The sequence below is a fragment of the Sciurus vulgaris genome, assembly GCF_902686455.1.
Source record: "Sciurus vulgaris genome assembly, chromosome: 14".
NCBI lineage: Eukaryota > Metazoa > Chordata > Mammalia > Rodentia > Sciuridae > Sciurus > Sciurus vulgaris.
In genome coordinates this window covers 68,142,907-68,161,717 of record NC_136475.1, presented here as the reverse complement: position 1 = coordinate 68,161,717, position 18,811 = coordinate 68,142,907, and positions in this window count along the sequence as shown.

Sequence of the window (18,811 nt, the reverse complement as noted above, 5' to 3'; positions counted from 1 at the left end):
ATATCAAGATATTTTAGCGGGATGTGATTGAAGATTTGATTTTTCTTTAATTCTCTCTTGGATTGGTTCCTTCGGATCACATCCTTTCATACATGTATGCCTATATGCAAAGAGAATATTGATCATAGTCCTTGAATGTTTCCAGACTGATGACCATTATTTCACATGATAAATTAATGAAGTGGTTTCTGATTATGATTTAGTTGGCCATATAGTTAAATACATGGAAGATGTGCAAATAGTCTAGTCCATATTCCTCAGTAAAAGAATAGTTTGCCTTAGTATTTGGGTTTGGATATGTGAAATCCCCCAAAAGCTCCTGTGTGAGACAATGCAAGAAAGTTTAGAAGTGAAAAGATTGGGTTATGAGAGTCTTAAGCTAGTCAATGCATTAATCCACTTGAATGGCTTAACTGGGTGTTAACTATAGATGGGTAGGGTGGGATAGAGGAAGTAGGTCATTAGAGACATAGTTTTAGGGTATGTATTTTGTCCCTGGTGAGCCGAGCTCTTTCTCTCTGCTTCCCTGTTGCCATGTTCTGAGTTGCTTTCCTCTGTCATACTTTTCTGCCATGAGTGGTGGAATTGGCTATCTATGGACTGAGACTTCAAAAACATGAGTGCCAAATAAACTTTTCTTCCTCTAAAGATTGTTCTTGTCAGGTCTTTTGGTCACAGCAGCAAATAAGTTGACTAAAACACTTAGTCTCCTCCAGTTAGACTCTCACCCAAATTAATCTTTCAGGGTTCCTTGCGTCTGAGACCTTCCCTCTTGGGATCCTGGAATGAGGTGACTAGTAAGGCACTAATCATTGAGGGCCTTCTCCTTTTTTTTGACAAAATAATACATGCAATGAATTTGATTTCAATCCCCACCTCCCTCCCACTCCCCTTTCTCTCCTCTCTCCTTCCCTCTATCGATCTTCCTTTTACACATTTATTTATATATTTATATTTATATACGTTTGATTGAAATTCAATTAATGAAATTCAATTTTGATAAAATTCTTTTTGGTGCATTTATATATGTTTGTTATGTGCTATCGTTTAATTCATTCCATATTTCTACCACTTTGCCTTCTTTCTTCTCATTCTCCTTCTCCTACTCTATTGATCTACCTTATATCTTTCTGATATCCAATTTCCTTCCCTTGGAGCGACTACTTTTTAACCAGTGGTTCACAAACTATGTTCCTGGAGCCCTGACCTTTCATGGGGTTCTCCATTCCCATCCTACTCCCACTTCAGTTTTGGTTTAATCCATTTCATGTTTTCAACTTTGGCATAAGAAACAAGTTTTTTGTTTCTAAAAAACAAGTTGGAAAACTACTGCCTTTCCTCACTGCCACCATTTGCATCTGCCCTCAATGCCAAGTTCTCTGCAAAGAATTTCCTGCAAAACTACAAAATAAATAAATCAATCAAAAGACACATCTTTTCTTAGGTGAGCAAGTCTTTATCAGGTTCCATTTGTCCACCTCCATATCGGTCTGAGTTGCTCCCTGACCCTCACACCTCCCTTCAGCTCTTCATAATCCCTGGGATCCCTCAGGCAACACCTTGTCAGTTTCCACCTGTGACCTCCTTAAAGCCAGAAGCTGCCTGGTTCTCTGTGCCTCCTGTGGACTGTACCACAGCTCTTTCTACACAGTATCTACAAATAAAGTTTTGTTGTTGTGAACTACCAATGAAGGAACAGGAGAAGATATTAGGAAATCAAATACAAGATTCCAGTAATAGAACTTAAATCGATGAAATTGTCCACCATACTACCAGTTTGATGGTTGCTGTGGAAACCAAACATCCGTCTTCAAATCACAATGTTCTGAGGCCCACGTAATTGAGGAAGACCTGTCAAAGAGAGGTCGTTTCTGGTACAGAGTGGTTTTGGGCCAATCTCTCAATTTCTCTGTCTTTTGAGTCAGGGGAACAGACTAGAAACTTAGATCATGGGCTGGAATTCAGCCTATGTACCTTCATAAGAGCATTCCAGTACTAACACACTGAAATACTTTCTGGCTGGTTGGCAAATAGCTTCTGGCTCAAATCCCCTAAAGGTTTCACTCCAATCTCCTCCGCCCCCCCCCCCCCCACAGTTGAGACCATCTCTGCCCCTCTTTGCACTCCATCTCTCCATGACCTGGCAACTAAAGAGTTAAGGCCCAACCCAGTAGGGGATTCAACCCCAACCCAGCCCTAGAGCCTGGCTAAGGTTGTGATCATTCTGGTTGACCTCATTCTGGTTGTCCCAAATCTGGCGATCTTGCATCTCACAGTCCACAAGTAGAATGTAAGGGAAAGCCTCATGGAGAGCTGGGTTGAGCCACAGAGACAAAGATTTGCTTAGGTATGAATTGTCCCCCATGGCTGTCCAATTGTGTGTATGTGCATGCATTGGAGCACTGCCCAGGCAAAACCTGGTGTTATGGTTTCAGTATGAGGTGTCCCCAAAAGCTCATGGGTGAGACAATGGAGGAAGGTTTAGAGATGGACCGACTGAGATATGAAAGCCTTGACCCAATAAGTAAAATAATCCCAATAGGGACTGAGTGATAACTGTAGGCTGGTAGGGTATGGCTGGAGGAGGTGGGTCATTGAGGGCATATCTTTGGTATATATTTTGTGAGATTGGCTTAATCTCTGTCTCCCTTTCTTGGTGTGATGTCTGGAGTTGGGTTTCCTCCACCATGCCCTTCCACTGTGATGTTCTGCCTCACCTTGAACCCCAAGGAATGGAGCCAGTCATCTATGAACCAAAATCTCTGGAACAGTGAGCCCCAAAATAAATTTTTCCTCCTCAAATTGTTCTTGTCAGGTCTTTTGGTCACAGCAGTGAAAAAGCTGACTAAAACACCTAAGAAAGAGGGGAAGAGGCACAAGCTCCAGGGATAGGCTTGGAGTTTGCACTTCAAGAGAGCTGAACAGATCACTCCTGGGCAATTCATGGTCCATTAAGACTTTACTTCAAGAGGGTTAAGTTTATGCTGCTTGCTCTGATTTATCCAACTGACCCAGGCTATGCATCACAATGCATCACAAACCCAAGGCCCCTATTGAGTGCAGAGACATGTTTGAGTAGCCCTAGGATGGTGGCTGGAGTTGAGCCAAGAGGTGGCGCATAATTAGTGTTAACATGGCGTGATCTATTTTTGCCTGATTAGTTAATGTCTCCTCTGCGCTAGTGGTCAACAGATGTTCCTCATTCTTAATAGGTACGGTGTTGCATGCTCCAACCGTGCTACTTAATCCTAAGCTGATTGGCTGCCTTAGGTATATAAGACACACACCTATAGAAAGCACCTCGGATAAGCAGCACCTCTGATAGGTCGCAGAATGAAGGTTGTAGATCGCAGAAGACACCTCCTGATCGCAGGTCATAGGACGCACCACTAAGAAGCACCTCTGTTAGCACCCACCTCTAGCACGCACCTTTAGGACACAGGATGCAGGTCACACCTCTAAGAAGAAGCAGTAGACCTTTGATAAGCGTAGCCTCTCTGAAAGAGTAGCATCTTCTAAAATTAAGCAAAGTCTCTCTTCCTCTAAGCAAAGTCTCTCTTCCTCTAAAACTTCCTCTAAGCAGAGCCTTTCTTCCTCTCAAAGCCTCTTTTCCTCTATAAACTAGCGAACAAGCAAACAAGATAGAAAGCAGCCCACTAAAGAAGGATAAAGATAATAGAAGTAGTTCAGTTTCCAGTCCACCTCCGATAAATTACCGCGGGATTGTTGCTGCTGGCGGCAACAACTGAAGATAAAGAAAAGATTTATATATGATCTGGAGAAAGAAATTGAAGCTCAAATCCATAGAAATGCATCTATAGACTCAGAGGATTGACTGAATTCACTTTTCCTTCCTTTTGCATTATGTGTTTGTATTGGTACGTGTATTTATGGTCACATACCCTGACTTGATGTCTTCATTTTGTTAGATGCTTTTCAGTCTCCATACAGATTTACTATGCATAATTATATTTATTTCTCAAAATGTTCCCAGGCCAACCAGTAATTATTATGTATTATGTTCATTTTACAAAGAAAACTCAGAGAAGTTCAATAACCTCCCCACAACCCTTTTTTGAAGTCAGACCCTCAGACTTTCCAACATGACTTACTACATCACGTTGCTTCTTAATGTCCTTTGACTAAAGACAGTGCTCTCTTTTTTTGTCTTAATAGGAAGCAGCCCAGTGAAACTTAGTCATTTATATTCATTGCTAAAGCAAGGAGGTGGCCTTCTACTAGGTGGAAGTTGAAAGGAAATACAGGGTCTCAGGAGTTTGCTACTTGGTCAGTGAAACACATAACATGAAACTTTTAAAGAAAAGTATCAGAGTCCATCTTATTTTTTTGTCATAGGAACCTACTGATTTCTCTAGATCAAATAGCAGGTGAGTACAGTTCATTGCCATTTAGCCTTTCCAAGTAAAATAAATATAAACCCAGGAGTAGAAAAAAAATTAATATATACCCATAAGAAGAAAAAATGTTTAGGATGAGAGACTTAGTTAATGGAGAAGAATGGAAAAAATACAAAAGAAAGCACCCTATTCTGATGACAGCACAGAGACAGGCATAAAATTCAGGCTATGAATCTTTCCTGAATCTGGCAAAAGAAACTTGTATCCTCACCTGTCTTGGTTTTCTCATATGGATCTCCCCCTCTGTGGGAAGAAAGTAAATAACTTTCCATGTAGTTTCATTATTTCATGATCTTTCTGCTGCTGTATTGGTAAAGAGATGATATTTTATTTTTTCAGCAACTGATAGGTAGATTACTTTTCACAGGGGAAAATACTCAATAGGGTCACTAGAGCAGGTGAGTCTCTGGGGGTCACATGGACCAATGTCAAGAACAAACAATGCAGGAGTGGAATTGGGACAGGAATCATTTGCTCCTTAGAAGGAGGGTAGAAGCTGAACAGAATGCAAAGTGCTATGTCACATGACCCCCATCTGTGACATCATTAATTTCATGGATGATTGAAGAAAGGGACCAGAAACTTCAAGGTTCCTGAGTCTCCAGGGTGAGGAGAGGCAGAACAGAATTTGTGAATGCAAAAGTCCAACAGTGTTTCATCCCCAAATGGCAGGGAGGTCTCAGCTGACTTCTGGGTTCCATAGTTAATCATTTTAAGAATAGCGTGCAATTGTTTGTTACCTTCATTTTTAAACTTTGGGAGAGATTGTACCAGGTGTCATTTTGGTCTCCTCAATTCAGGACACCATGATCCCTGCATTGCTCTAAAGACAGTTCCTGAAATTCTGGTCTTTGAAGACTCTCCATGTGGTCTGTGGGTTACCCACATGCAATGGGTTGGTTGTGTTTGAAGAGTATCTTCTACTGTAGATTTGAATTCTCCACGAAAGGGCACAGAAATAGATACTTGAAAATTATAACCACAAAGATGGTCATGTGCTAGGCAAACACTTCAGATGGTTGTGGGGTGTGTGTTTCTGTGGTTGCAAGCAAAAGCTTTGAGGTGGGTGGTCCAAGGAATTTCTTTAGTGTGGTTCACAGTCTGAAATCTCATTGGGAATGATGTGAGGCCAAGCACTTGCAGGGCAATAAGAAATCAGACCACTTCACTTGAGAATCTTTAAAATGGGTATTTGTAACCAATATTTCAACTGAGAAAATATCTTGACCCTAAACTTTTACAATTTCATTACTGACCATAATGGAGGGATAACTCAGTCACATCACTTTCATGTCCAATTTTGTTTCTGGTAGTATAAATAACAACTCGGTTTTGAAGTTTAATGCTGAGTCATATTTTAGAAGATAGTTTGGGAAGAGAGGGGCTCAAAAATCCATTCTCACAATTTTTTGAAAATCTTTACTAATTTTTATCTTAGTACCTATTTTCTAATTTAAAATAAAAAGTACTGCTCCATCCATTGGCTCAAAACCATAGTAAGAATTCTGGAACCTAATCAACATTTCATGTCTGTACGACTTGAAAGATCTTATAATAATAGGGAAGAAACAACAGGTGTTATTTGGCACTGGTCCTTATTCTTGGTTCTGGGTCTAATTATATTATCTTTACCTGCTATGATTTTAATGTGTCCACTACAAAGGTTAGGTCTTTTCAAAGTGATAGTATTAAGAGATGTGACTTTAAGAGGAATCAGGCCATAAGGACTTCTCCCTCATGAATGGGATGAGATGCCCTCAAAAGGGAATCACACAGAGGGAGTCCTTCCACCTTAAGCCATGTGAGGACATGGTCTCCCTCTACATCCTTGCAAGATGCAGCCCTCACCAGACATCAAATACCTGTGGTTTCATCATGGACTTCCAGATTCCAGAACAATAAGAAATAAATTTCTGTTCTTTATAAAAAAAAAATGGCAAGGTGATCCAAGATGGTGGACTAGAGGGTGACTGCATCTCCTGTCGCTCCAGAACCCAGGATTCAAGAAGGGGAAGTATTGAGAGACTCTGACTAAAATAGAGACACCGGATGAGTCTCCCCCACCAGGTGAAGCTCGGCCCAGGCGGCAGGCCTGGATAGGGGCGACTTCTCAGAGCAGGGCAGGGCAGCTAGAGTCTTCCCCAGGTAGCCCTGCTCCCTCCGGGGGCAGGCTCCTTCCACACAGCCAGCTTCTCGGAGCAGGCCCCCCAGTGAGAGCCTTTCTGCACAGAACGAGCTCCAAGTCCCGAACTCAGCGGCAAGCTCCAGCCTGCCTGCAGCTTCAGGGACCAGGACAGGCCAGCCAGGGACTTCCCTAAGCAGCCCTGCTCCCTCTGGCAGCAGGCTCCTTTCATGGCCAGCTTCTCAGAGCAGACAGCCCAGTGAGAGCCTTTAGCACAGAGCCAGCTCCAAGCCCTGGAGCCAGTAGCAGGCTAGGGGCAGCTTTCATCGGAAGCACTGCATTATCAAGTTCCTCCAAGACTTCAGGATACTGAAGGCTGGGAGGTGATATACTGGAAATCTACAAGAACACTATAAGCCAATAGAGGAAATCTGCAATATCTCAGAGAACCACTGACATCTGACCAATATGAGAAAACAAGGGAAGAAAATGTCCCAAACAAACCTAGATACTATATCAATAAAACCCAATGACAGCACAGCAGAAGAAATGTCAGAAAGGGAGTTCAGAATGTACATAATCAAAACAATCAGGGAAGCAAACAAGGAGATGAAAGAGCAAATGCAAGCATTGAAGGAGGAGTTGAAAGAGCAAATGAAGGCATTAAATGATCGCACCAATCAACAGTTAAAAGAGCAAATATGGGAAGCAAGAGATCATTTCAATAAAGAGTTAGAGATTCTGAAAAAAAAAAAAAGCAGAAATCCTTGAAATGAAGGAAACAATAAACCAAGTTAAAAACTCCATAGAAAGCATAACCAATAGGATAGAACACCTGGAAGACAGAACCTCAGACATTGAAGACAAAATATTTAATCTTAAAAACAAAGTTGACCAAACAGAGAAGATGGTAAGAAATCATGAACAGAATCGACAAGAACTATGGGATATCATGAAAAGGCCAAATTTAAGAATTATCAGGATTGAGGAAGGCTTAGAGAAACAAACCAAAGGAATGAACAATCTATTCAATGAAATAATATCAGAAAATTTCCCAAATCTGAAGAATGAAATGGAAAATCAAGTACAAGAGGCATATAGGACTCCAAATATACAAAATTACAACAGACCCACACCAAGGCACTTTATGATGAAAATACCTAACACACAAAATAAAGACAGAATTTTAAAGGCTGCAAGAGAAAAGAATCAAATTACATTCAGGGGGAAACCAATAAGAATATCAGCAGATTTTTCAATCCAGACCCTAAAAGCTAGAAGGGCCTGGAACAACATTTACCAAGCCCTGAAAGAAAATGGATGCCAACCAAGAATCTTATACCCAGCAAAACTTACTTTCAGATTTGACGATGAAAAAAGATCCTTCATGATAAATAAAAGCTAAAGGAATTTACAAAAAGAAAGCCGGCATTACAGAACATTCTCAGCAAAATATTCCATGAGGAAGAGATGAAAAACAATGATGCAAATCAGCAATGGGCGGAACTAGCCTAAAGGAATAGCCAAATAAAGGAGAAACCAAATCATGTCAAAAAACAAAATCAAATCAAATACAAATCATATCAATACAAATCATATCACAATAATAACCCTGAATGTTAATGGCCTGAACTCATCAATCAAAAGACATACACTGGCAGAATGGATTAAAAAGAAAAATCCAACAATTTGCTGCCTGCAAGAGACTCATCTCATAGAAAGAGATACCCATAGACTAAAGGTGAAAGGATGGGAAAAAACATACCATGCACATGGACACAGCAAAAAACTGGAGTATCCATCCTCATTTCAGATAATGTGGACTTCAAGCCAAAACTAGTCAGAAGGGATAAAGAAGGACATTATATACTGCTTAAGGGAAGCATAAATCAGCAAGACATAACAATCATAAATATCTATGCCCCGAATATTGGTTCATCCATGTATGTCAAACAAATCCTTCTCAATTCCAGAAATCAAATAGACCACAACACAATAATACTAGGCAATTTTAACACACCTCTCTCACCACTGGATAGATCGTCCAAACAAAAATTGAATAAAGAAACCATAGATCTCAATAACACAACAATTTAGACTTAACTGACTTATATAGAATATACCATCCAACAAAGAACGAATACAATTTCTTCTCAGCAGCACATGGATCCTTCTCTAAAATAGACCATGTTTTATGCCACAAAGCTACTGTTAGCAAATACAAGAAGATAGAGATACTACCTTGTACTCTATCAGATCATAATGGATTGAAATTAGAAATAAATGACAGAATAAAAAACAGAAACTTCTCCAATACCTGGAGATTAAATAATATACTATTATATGATGAATGGATAACAGAAGACATCAGGAAGGAAATAAAAAATTTCTTGAAGTAAACGAGAACAAAGACACATCATATCAAAATCTCTGGGACGCTATGAAAGCAGTACTTAGAGGAAGATTTATTTCATGGGGCGCATTCAACAAAAGAAGTAGAAATCAACAAATAAACGACAACTCTATACCTCAAAGCCCTAGAAAAAGAAGAGCAGACCAACACCAAAAGTAGTAGAAGACAGGAAATAGTTAAAATCAGAGCTGAAATCAACAAAATTGAACCAAGAGAAACTATCGGAAAAATTAACAAAATAGTTGGTTCTTTGAAAAAATAAACAAAATTGATAAACCCTTAGCCACACTAACAAAGAGAAAGAGGGAGAAAAGTCAAATTACTAAAATTCAGAATGAACAAGGAAATATCACAACAGACACAAGTGAAATACAAAACATAATTAGAAGCTATTTTGAAAATCTATACTCCAACAAAACAGAAAACCTCAAAGACATCAACAAAGTTTCTAGAGACATATGAATTACCTAAACTGAACGAGGAGGACATACACAACTTAAATAAATCAATTTCAAGCAATGAAATAGAAGAGGTCATCAAAAGCCTACCAACAATGAAAAGTTCAGGATCAGATGTGTTCTCAGTGGAGTTCTACAAAACCTTTTAAGAAGAGCTCATTCCAATACTTCTCAAAGTATTCCACAAAATAGAAGAGGAGGGAACCCTCCCAAACTCATTCTATGAAGCCAATATCACACTGATACCTAAACCAGACAGACACATCGAGGAAAGAAAATTTCAGACCAATATCCTTAATGAACATTGACGCAAAAATTCTCAACAAAATTTTAGCAAATCGTATACAAAAATATATTAAAAAGATAGTGCACCATGATCAAGTAGGTTTTATCCCAGGGATGCAAGGTTGGTTCAACATCCAGAAATCAATAAATGTCATTCACCATATCAACAGACTAAAAGTTAAGAATCACATGATTATTTCAATAGATGCAGAAAAAGCATTTGATAAAATACAGCATCCCTTCATGCTCAAAACACTAGAAAAAATTGGGGTAGTGGGAACATTCCTTAACATTGTAAAGGCCATCTACGCTAAGCCCATGACCAATATCATTCTAAATGGTGAAAAACTGAAAGCATTCCCCCTAAAAACTGGAACAAGGCAGGGATGCCCTCTTTCACCACTTCTATTCAACATTGTTCTTGAGACTCTAGCCAGAGCAATTAGACAAACCAAAGAAATTAAAGGGATACGAATTGGAAAAGAGGAACTCAAACTATCCCTGTTCGCTGATGACATGATTATATATTTAGAGGAACCTGGAAATTCCACCAGAAAACTCTTAGAACTCATAAGTGAATTCAGTAAAGTAGCAGGTTACAAGATCAATGCTCATAAATCCAATGCATTTTTATACATAAGTGATGAATCTTCAGAAAGAGAAATTAGGAAAACTACCCCATTCACAATAGCATCGAAAAAAATAAAATACTTGGGAATCAATCTCACAAAAGAGGTGAAAGACCTCTACAATGAGAACTACAGAACACTAAAGAAAGAAATTAAAGAAAACCTTAGAAGATCGAAAGATCTCCCATGTTCTTGGATAGGCAGAACTAATATTGTCAAAATGGCCATACTACCTAAAGTGCTATACAGATTCAATGCAATTCCAATTAAAATCCCAATGATGTACCTTACAGAAATAGAGCAAGCAATTATGAAATTCATCTGGAAGAATAAAAAACCCAGAATAGCTAAAGCAATCCTCAGTAGAAAGAGCAAAGCAGGGGGTATCGCAATACCAGATCTTCAACTCTTCTACAAAGCAATAGTAACAAAAACGGCATGGTATTGGTACCAAAATAGACAGGTAGATCAATGGTACAGAATAGAGGACATGGACACAAACCCAAATAAATACAATTTTCTCATACTAGACAAAGGGGCCAAAAATATGCAATGGAGAAAAGATAGCCTCTTCAACAAATGGTGCTGGGAAAACTGAAAACCATATCCAACAGAATGAAATTAAACCCCTATCTCTCACCCTGCACAAAACTCAACTCAAAGGATCAAGGACCTCGGAATCAGACCAGAGACCCTGCATCTTATAGAAGAAAAAGTAGGTCCAAATCTTCAACTTGTTGGCTTAGGATCAGACTTCCTTAACAGGATTCCCATAGCACAAGAAATAAAAGCAAGAATCAATAACTGGGATAGATTCAAACTAAAAAGCTTTCTCTCAGCAAAGAAAACTATCAGTAATGTGAAGATAGAGCCTACAGAGTGGAAGAATATCTTTGCCACTCATACTTCAGATAAAGCCCTAATCTCCAGAATATATAAAGAACTCAAAAAACTCTACACCAAAAATACAAATAATCCAATCAACAAATGGGCTAAGGAAATGAACAGACACTTCACAGAACAGAAGAAGATGTACAAGCAATCAACAGATACATGAAAAAATGATCAACATCTCTAGTAATAAGAGAAACGCAAATCAAAACTACCCTAAGATTGCCTCTCACCCCAATTAGAATGGCGATTATCAAGAACACAAGCAACAATAGGTGTTGGCGAGGATGTGGGGAAAAAGGTACACTCATACATTGCTGGTGGGGTTGCAAATTAGTGCAGCCACTCTGGAAAGCAGTATGAAGATTCCTCAGAAAGCTTGGAATGGAACCACCATTTGACCCAGCTATCCCACTCCTTGGCCTATACCCAAAGGACTTAAAATCCTTAAAATCCTCTGTAGCATACTACAGAGATACAGCCACATCAATGTTCATTGCTGCTCAATTCACCATAGCCAGATTGTGGAATTGATGAATGGATAAAGAAACTGTGGCATATATATACAATGGAATAGTACCCCGCCATAAAGAATGATAAAATTATGGCATTTGCAGGCAAAAGGATGAAATTGAAGAATATCGTGCTAAGTGAGATAAGCCAATCTCAAAAAACTAAAGGATGAATGATCTCGCTGATAAGCGGATGAGGACATATAATGGGGGGTGGGAGGGGTTAGCGTTAGGGTTAGGTTTAGGTTTAGGGTTAGGGTTAAGGAGGGTGGTAAGAATAGAGGAAGGAAGGACTGTATAGAGGGAAAAGAGGGGTGGGAGGGGTGGGAGGGAAGGGAAAAAATAACAGAATGAATCAAACAACATTACCCTATGTAAATTTATGATTACACAAATGGTACGCCTTTACTCCATGTACAAACAGAGAAACAACATGTATCCCATTTGTTTACAATAAAAAAAAAAATGGCAAGAGTATATATTATTCAGGTGTCAAGGATTCAGTATTGAGAGAGTTTTATTAATCCCCCCAAATTATTAAAAACAGACATAACATCTAGGTTCCTGAAAGACAAACATTGCAGACACCTTCAACAAAACTAGATAAGAAGGAATTCCTACAACGCTGGAGTTGGGGTGGATGAGACCAAACATGAGACAGTAGAGGTCTGAGAAAGCAAATAGTCCAGAAATACAATATGAGCCTCAGAATCTATACATGATCAACAGAACTCACCCAGGAAGGAGAGAACCTCTTACTGTGTAAGTACCTGGGTGAACCCATTGAAAAACATTCATCCAGAAAGGTTCCAACTTATGGGGGAAGGTGGCCAGACTTGTGAGTGTCCAGTTGGCCATGAGGCTGTGGTAGACTGAGTATAGCCTCCAAGCATGTCCACATCCTCTCCCTGGAAACCTGGGAGGATGGTATCTTGCATGGCAAAGGGATTCAGCAGATGCAATCAAGTTCCGAATTCGAGAATGAAGCATCATCCTGGATTATCACAAAGCTCTTTATAGTAAGGCGCCAGGAGCATCAGGCACCAAATGGAGACAGGAGCAGAAGCTAGAGTGGCATACTCTGAAGATGGAGGAAGAAGCCTTGGGTCAAGAATGCAGGCAGCCTCTAGAAACTAAAAAGGCGGGAAAATGGGTTCTCCCCTTAAGTTTCCAGGAGGGAGTGTGATCCTGCCAGGACCTCGATTTTAGCCCAGTGAAGCCCCTCTCAAACTCTGACCTCCAGAACTGTAAGAGTTAATCAATTTGTATTTTTCAGCCACTAGTTTTGTGTGATTTGTTACAGCAGTAAGAAGAAAGAGACTAACATAATAGAAACTGTGTTCCCCAGAGTTCCCTTTCCTGTACGTTCTGAGTAGAGAACATAGATGAATTTGCCATGCTGTGGGAAGTGAGGGTGAAGCAGGAGCCGTTCCTTCTGAAGCTCTTCGGGATGAGGTAAGCTGCCCTCAGGCTTGGCCTCACTCTCCTCTGCTCCACCATGTTCAACCCTTCTTGCAGACGGCTGGCCCTGGTGATTCACAGTGGCCCATAGCAGATACGTGGCTATGAATCCACAGAGGCAAGAGCTTCCCGGAGGCTCTCCACACGCTCCCTTCATAGTCTCACTTCAGCCCTAGACCTGGGCTTCTCCAACCTGTCCACATTCAGGAGCCCCAGGAGGAGTCAGTAAGACACCATCAGTGTTTCTCAAAATGATTACATTAACCCGAGTTACATGACATTTATGTGCAGAGACAGGAGCAGGGGTGTTCATCTTTCAAGGGAAACAAAGGGTGATTCTCACAAACATGAGAACCTCCCCTAGGAGAAGATGGGAGACAGAGAGGTACCCAGGAACTTTTCTGAGGTGCTGGTGACAGTTTTACAACCTAAGAAGTACTTACATGGCTATTTGCTTTTTTTCTTATTTGAAATGAACATATGTTTTCATTATTAAATGTCATATGATATCTTTTCCCAATATAACAGTTTTTAGAGGTTTTATTCTAACAATTGTATGTGACACACAGGTTTGAGGGAGCTAAATGGAAGATTCTGCATTCTATAGGGTAGCTGTTCCCATATCATGTGTATTAAAAATTCAGATTTCCAGCCCCGCCAAGGCCACAGATCAGAATGTCCAGTGTGGATCTGGAGACAGGGTCATTTTGCCCAGGTCATTTTCTATCTGGATGTATTTACTGGACAAAGCACCCATCCCTCTGCAGGAATCGTCCTGAGCATCAGTGGCCCCCTGCTGCCCTCTTGTGGTGGTTTTTTCTCCCCAAACTGGGCAGAACATGCCCCTACAAGGAGTAAGGAGCAGATTCTGTCCTGGAGTTGGTGGTCTCCCTGGGTTTGGCAGTGACTCTGAGGACTTGCCTAGTTGGGCTGGATACCAAGACATGATACCACTACCTTGTCTGCCATTTTTGTTGAAGTCCTAAGTGCTCTAGACTGGTTTACATTCCTGAAAGCGATCTGTTTTTCTCCTGGCAGTGAAAATGTCTTGGACCCATAAACCCCTCTTACCTGCTCTAACCTCCTGCTTCTTGGTCCTCTCTGACCATGGAGATCCCCTGACTCTACGTTCGCCTCCCCTTTTGGGCCCTCATCTGTACACTCCTTCCCTGTATCATCAGGTCTTCCTTTCTACCTGAACAAATTAACCAGGCCCCGGTCTCCCCTGAATGATTCTATCCAGTCCTGTGACTCCACGAGACCAGGGCTGTTGTGAGAATAAGAATCAAAAACTGCAGAGAAATAAAGGCTCTGAGCTAGAAGACCGCTCTGAGGCCAGGACCTTGTTGGACATGCTCAGCACCTGCTACTGGGTCCCAACCCTGCCCCAACACTGACCTAGTACCTCCTCCTTTTTGCTATTCTTCCTCCTCCATCTGCCAGTTTCTGATTCTGACAATATGCTCAGAATGGGCAGGTACACACACACACAAACTCATAAAATTGGGGTAACTTAAAGGCACCCAGACCAGATCCCATGGGCAGATTCCATGTGTGTGGAGTTCCTGTTCATTCACCTCCCACTGTCCCCAAATGAGATGCTGTGTGAATTCTGGACTTAGCCCCCACTGTTAAACATGGCCACTGACCCCTCTTCAGTAAGCAAATCCCTGCTTCCTCCCCAAGAAATTATAACCCACCCAGGGGGGTCAATGTACTGTAATGATTACAAATATGATTTTGGGATGAGAATTGAATTGAAATCTCTGCTTGCTTATTGTATGCTGGTGGCCTTGGGTTACTTATTGTTGTCTCTAAATCTCATTTTCCTCATCTGTAAAGTGGGAATAATAGCATTTAAATCAAAGTTTGTTGCAGTTATCACATGAGGCAGAGGTGACAAACATGCTTATCACATTTCATACACATACAAGCAAAAAATAAATATTAATAGTATTCATTGTGAAGTTCAGATTGGGGGAGGGCTCAAAGGACTATATCTCAGGGACCAGAGGCATTTGGAACCCTGGGCAGTGCTTAATGCCCAAAAGAGCCATCTCCCTGGGAACTCTCTAGGGAATGCTTCAGTTTGACACTACTGGAACTTCATTCTCCTTTTAACTCCATCATGGTTCTGGCCCACAGGATGGAATCTTTGACCTGCAGCCCAGAGATCACACTACCCATCCTGAGTCTCCCTGTTGATCAAGCTAGCCATGGAACTGCCCTGTTGGGAGCATGCTACCCATTTTTTTCTTCCATCTGCTGGATTTCCTTTTCTCTTCTACCATTTCCCTTCCACTTACAGTTTTTGCTGCCACGAACAAGACATTGTCTCACCCACATCCACTGATGGTCACTGAGAGTCTGGGGATTAAGACTTCCTGAAACAGAAAGCTCCTCATATTCTAATCAGAAATCACATCATCACCTGCTTTAAATACAGCAGTTGAATCCCTGGAAACTGCAGAGTGAAGGGTAGCAGAATATGCCACCCCAAAATGTCCCCCTTTGAAATAAGGATTATTTTGAGTTGAAGACAATTAAGAACAACTCTGTCCCCCTCCTTTCTAGCAGGAAGGGAAGGACAATTCTTAATCTCTGATAGCCTTGAGACCCTCAAGACCCTGACCTCTACACTCTACACTGGAGGACTCTATAGAACAAACCTTACTAACTGGCTCTTATTTGTCATTAATCTCCCACATATTTACCTTCTCACCATCTGCTGCCTCCGGAAGCCCTTTGCCTCATCACTTCTCTAAAAGCTCACTGTCCTCATGTCATGATGTGGTATTGGCCCAAGTTTTGGACAGCACTTCCAGTCCCCTCAAGTCAGTCTTTTGAGTCACCCCTGCATGTCCGTGATGCACATGCCCATAAACTTCAGTTTTCTCTTGTTAATCTCTATTTTGTTACTCTCATTTATAGGGCCCCAGATGGGTAAAGGAAAAAAAAATTTTTTTTTTTCTTTCCCTGCAAAGGCAACTTGGGAGCCAGAGGAAAAGAACAAACAAAATCTTTGTCGTGGAGACCTCTGTGCACAAAAGTGGCAACCTCAGGGGCCTTGCTCCTGCCTTCAGCCTTGCTTTGCTTACTCCTGTCTTTTTTGCTCTGCGCTCAAGCCTCCACAGGGAGGAGCTCCCATCTCCCATTGGGTTTTCTACTAAGCTTAGCATGTCAGCCTTGGACCAAACCCAAAACATTTGTCTGATTCATTGGAGAAGTTCCCTTAAACCTTCTTTCTCTTCTATGTGCCTAATTAGACTTTGGAGAAAATGAAACTCCATGATAACCCTAAATCCTCAGTTATGGACCCAATTCTGCACTCACTGGTTATATGACCTTGGTAAGTTCTTTTCCCCTCTCTGGGTTCCTCCATTACCAAATGAGAAAGCTACGTTGGGTGCTCTAAGAGGCCTCTTCCACCTCTGATGGGTCAACATCAGTTTCACCAGTGTATAGGAAAGTCAGGTTTGGTCTTTCTGTATTGCGGCCCTTCTGAGAAGTTCCAATCATTCAGATAACACATCTGTCTGTTTTATCCCTCAATATAACTTCAAAGTAGATCTTTGACTCATCTAAGAGTATTTCATGAAGTGACTTGCTTGAAGTCACAAAGTAAATGAATTTCATAGACCAAAATAGCAACTTGGGTCTTCCTTCCAGCTCTCTTCCATCAAGACAGCATACTAAATAGAATACTAAAACCACTCCTGTCAATCCCCGCCACTAACTATTATTATTATTATTACTATCATCATCTTTATTTAGTGTTAAAGTGATCAACAGATGCCATTAACCTGAGATGGCTCCATGCCAGAGGTTCCTGTGTGAGCAAACCAAAGTCCGGTTCAAAGCAAACAGTAAAATGAATCAGAAACTGACATTACCCTCTAACCAGGGACTTTCTGCTGGACCATAACCAAGTAACTTAAAAACCAAACAGTAGTCCATCAAGAAATTTCTTTATCTTGCTTTTGTTTTCAGGATATGAAGGCCCGCTGCTCTCACTGCTGAATCCGAGCTCTCTGAACCTTTTCTGGTTTTGAGCATTGTGCAATTCACAAATCCTTTCATGCTTAAACTAAGTCTGTTAAGTTTATTTTGCCTAAAGTTTTTCTTTTAACAGTATGCTTTCAGCCATGCAAAACTTCATTTTATCTTATTTTAAAAGGGGGCATGTTTAAACATAAACCATCACCATTTAAAATACTTTTAACTTGCATGAAAAAAAAAAAAACTTGGAAATTGTGAAAACGTATCTTTCAGCTTCTTCTTCCCATGTTTTTTGTTTTTTGTTTTAAACTAGAGGCTTCAGTTTAAATGCATGACCCACATTCCACGTGAGGCTTGGTGGTGCCGATTCAACATGGGGATAGTTAGTATTCAGCAGATTTTCATTTCAGAAGTTGTATGTTTTATATGCAAAGTTCACTGGCCCAAAAACTAATGCTGGCTCGGCCTGAGTATTAAAATCCATCAAGTCCCAAAGTTTTAATTATATATAAAACAATGGGGCATAATTTAAATCCCTAAGGCCAGTAAGGCTCCCAGGAGGGAAAGCCACTGAAAACAAACCTCTTCCTCAAGGCATCATTATCTTACCTCCTACTCTGCTCTCTTATCTAAGAAATGAGGATCAAATAGCATTTGTACTGTTGAAAGCACTATCATAATCACAACTTGCATGCAAATTTGGAAAAATCAATTGGGGATTTTATAAGAGTTCACGGTTAGGAAATATTGTACTAGATATTTATGCTTAATGGTATCACCATAATTTTTATAAACAGGGCCTGTTTTTCTCAGAAAGTTCTTTATACCCCACCCAGGGAGGCAAGAGTTCCTCAAGGCCCTCCGGATGGGTTTGAGGAGTGAGCATGTCAGAGGGCTTAGAGACAGGCCATAAAAGGTATGTGGTTGAGACAGAAAGAGGAATAAAATGCTAGACCTTGAAAGAGAAGGCCACAGATATGACCCCAGATATTAGAGAGAGCATAAACCTAAAGACAGAAGTGGAGGTGGAGTTGGGAGTAGAAACACATACCCATCTTGGGAAGCAAGTAGGGAAAAAACACAGTCAGGTGGCATACAACCTCCCTGAGAACTCAGTTCACCCCCAGTGATAAGGAAAGACAGAGAATGGGGAGGGGAACAGTCCCAGATTTGACTGACTGGTTACCCAATACTGATAGTCTCTCTTGCTCTGGCTCTCCCACGCCCCCTTCCTGATTGCCATGTCCTGAACTGCTTTCCTCCTCCACACCCTTCCACCATGATGTTTTGCCTCACCTCTGGCCCAGAGCAATGGAGTTGGCCATCTATGGACTGAGACCTCTGAAACCATGAGCACGAAATAAACCTCTCCTACTCTAAAATTGTTCTTGTCAGATCTTATGTTCACATTGACTAAAAAAAAAAAAAAAAAAAAAAGAAAGAAAAACTGACTAAAACTTCCCCCAAGGCTAAGGCAGATATCAGATATTTTATAGCAAATCTTATCCAGAAGCATAATAGAGTAATTTTGATTTGACAAAAATTAAGTGTTTTTTTTTCTTAATAATATGGAGACCAAAATACGGCATCAAAATTTACTTTTAGTATGAGAATTGTTTTTGT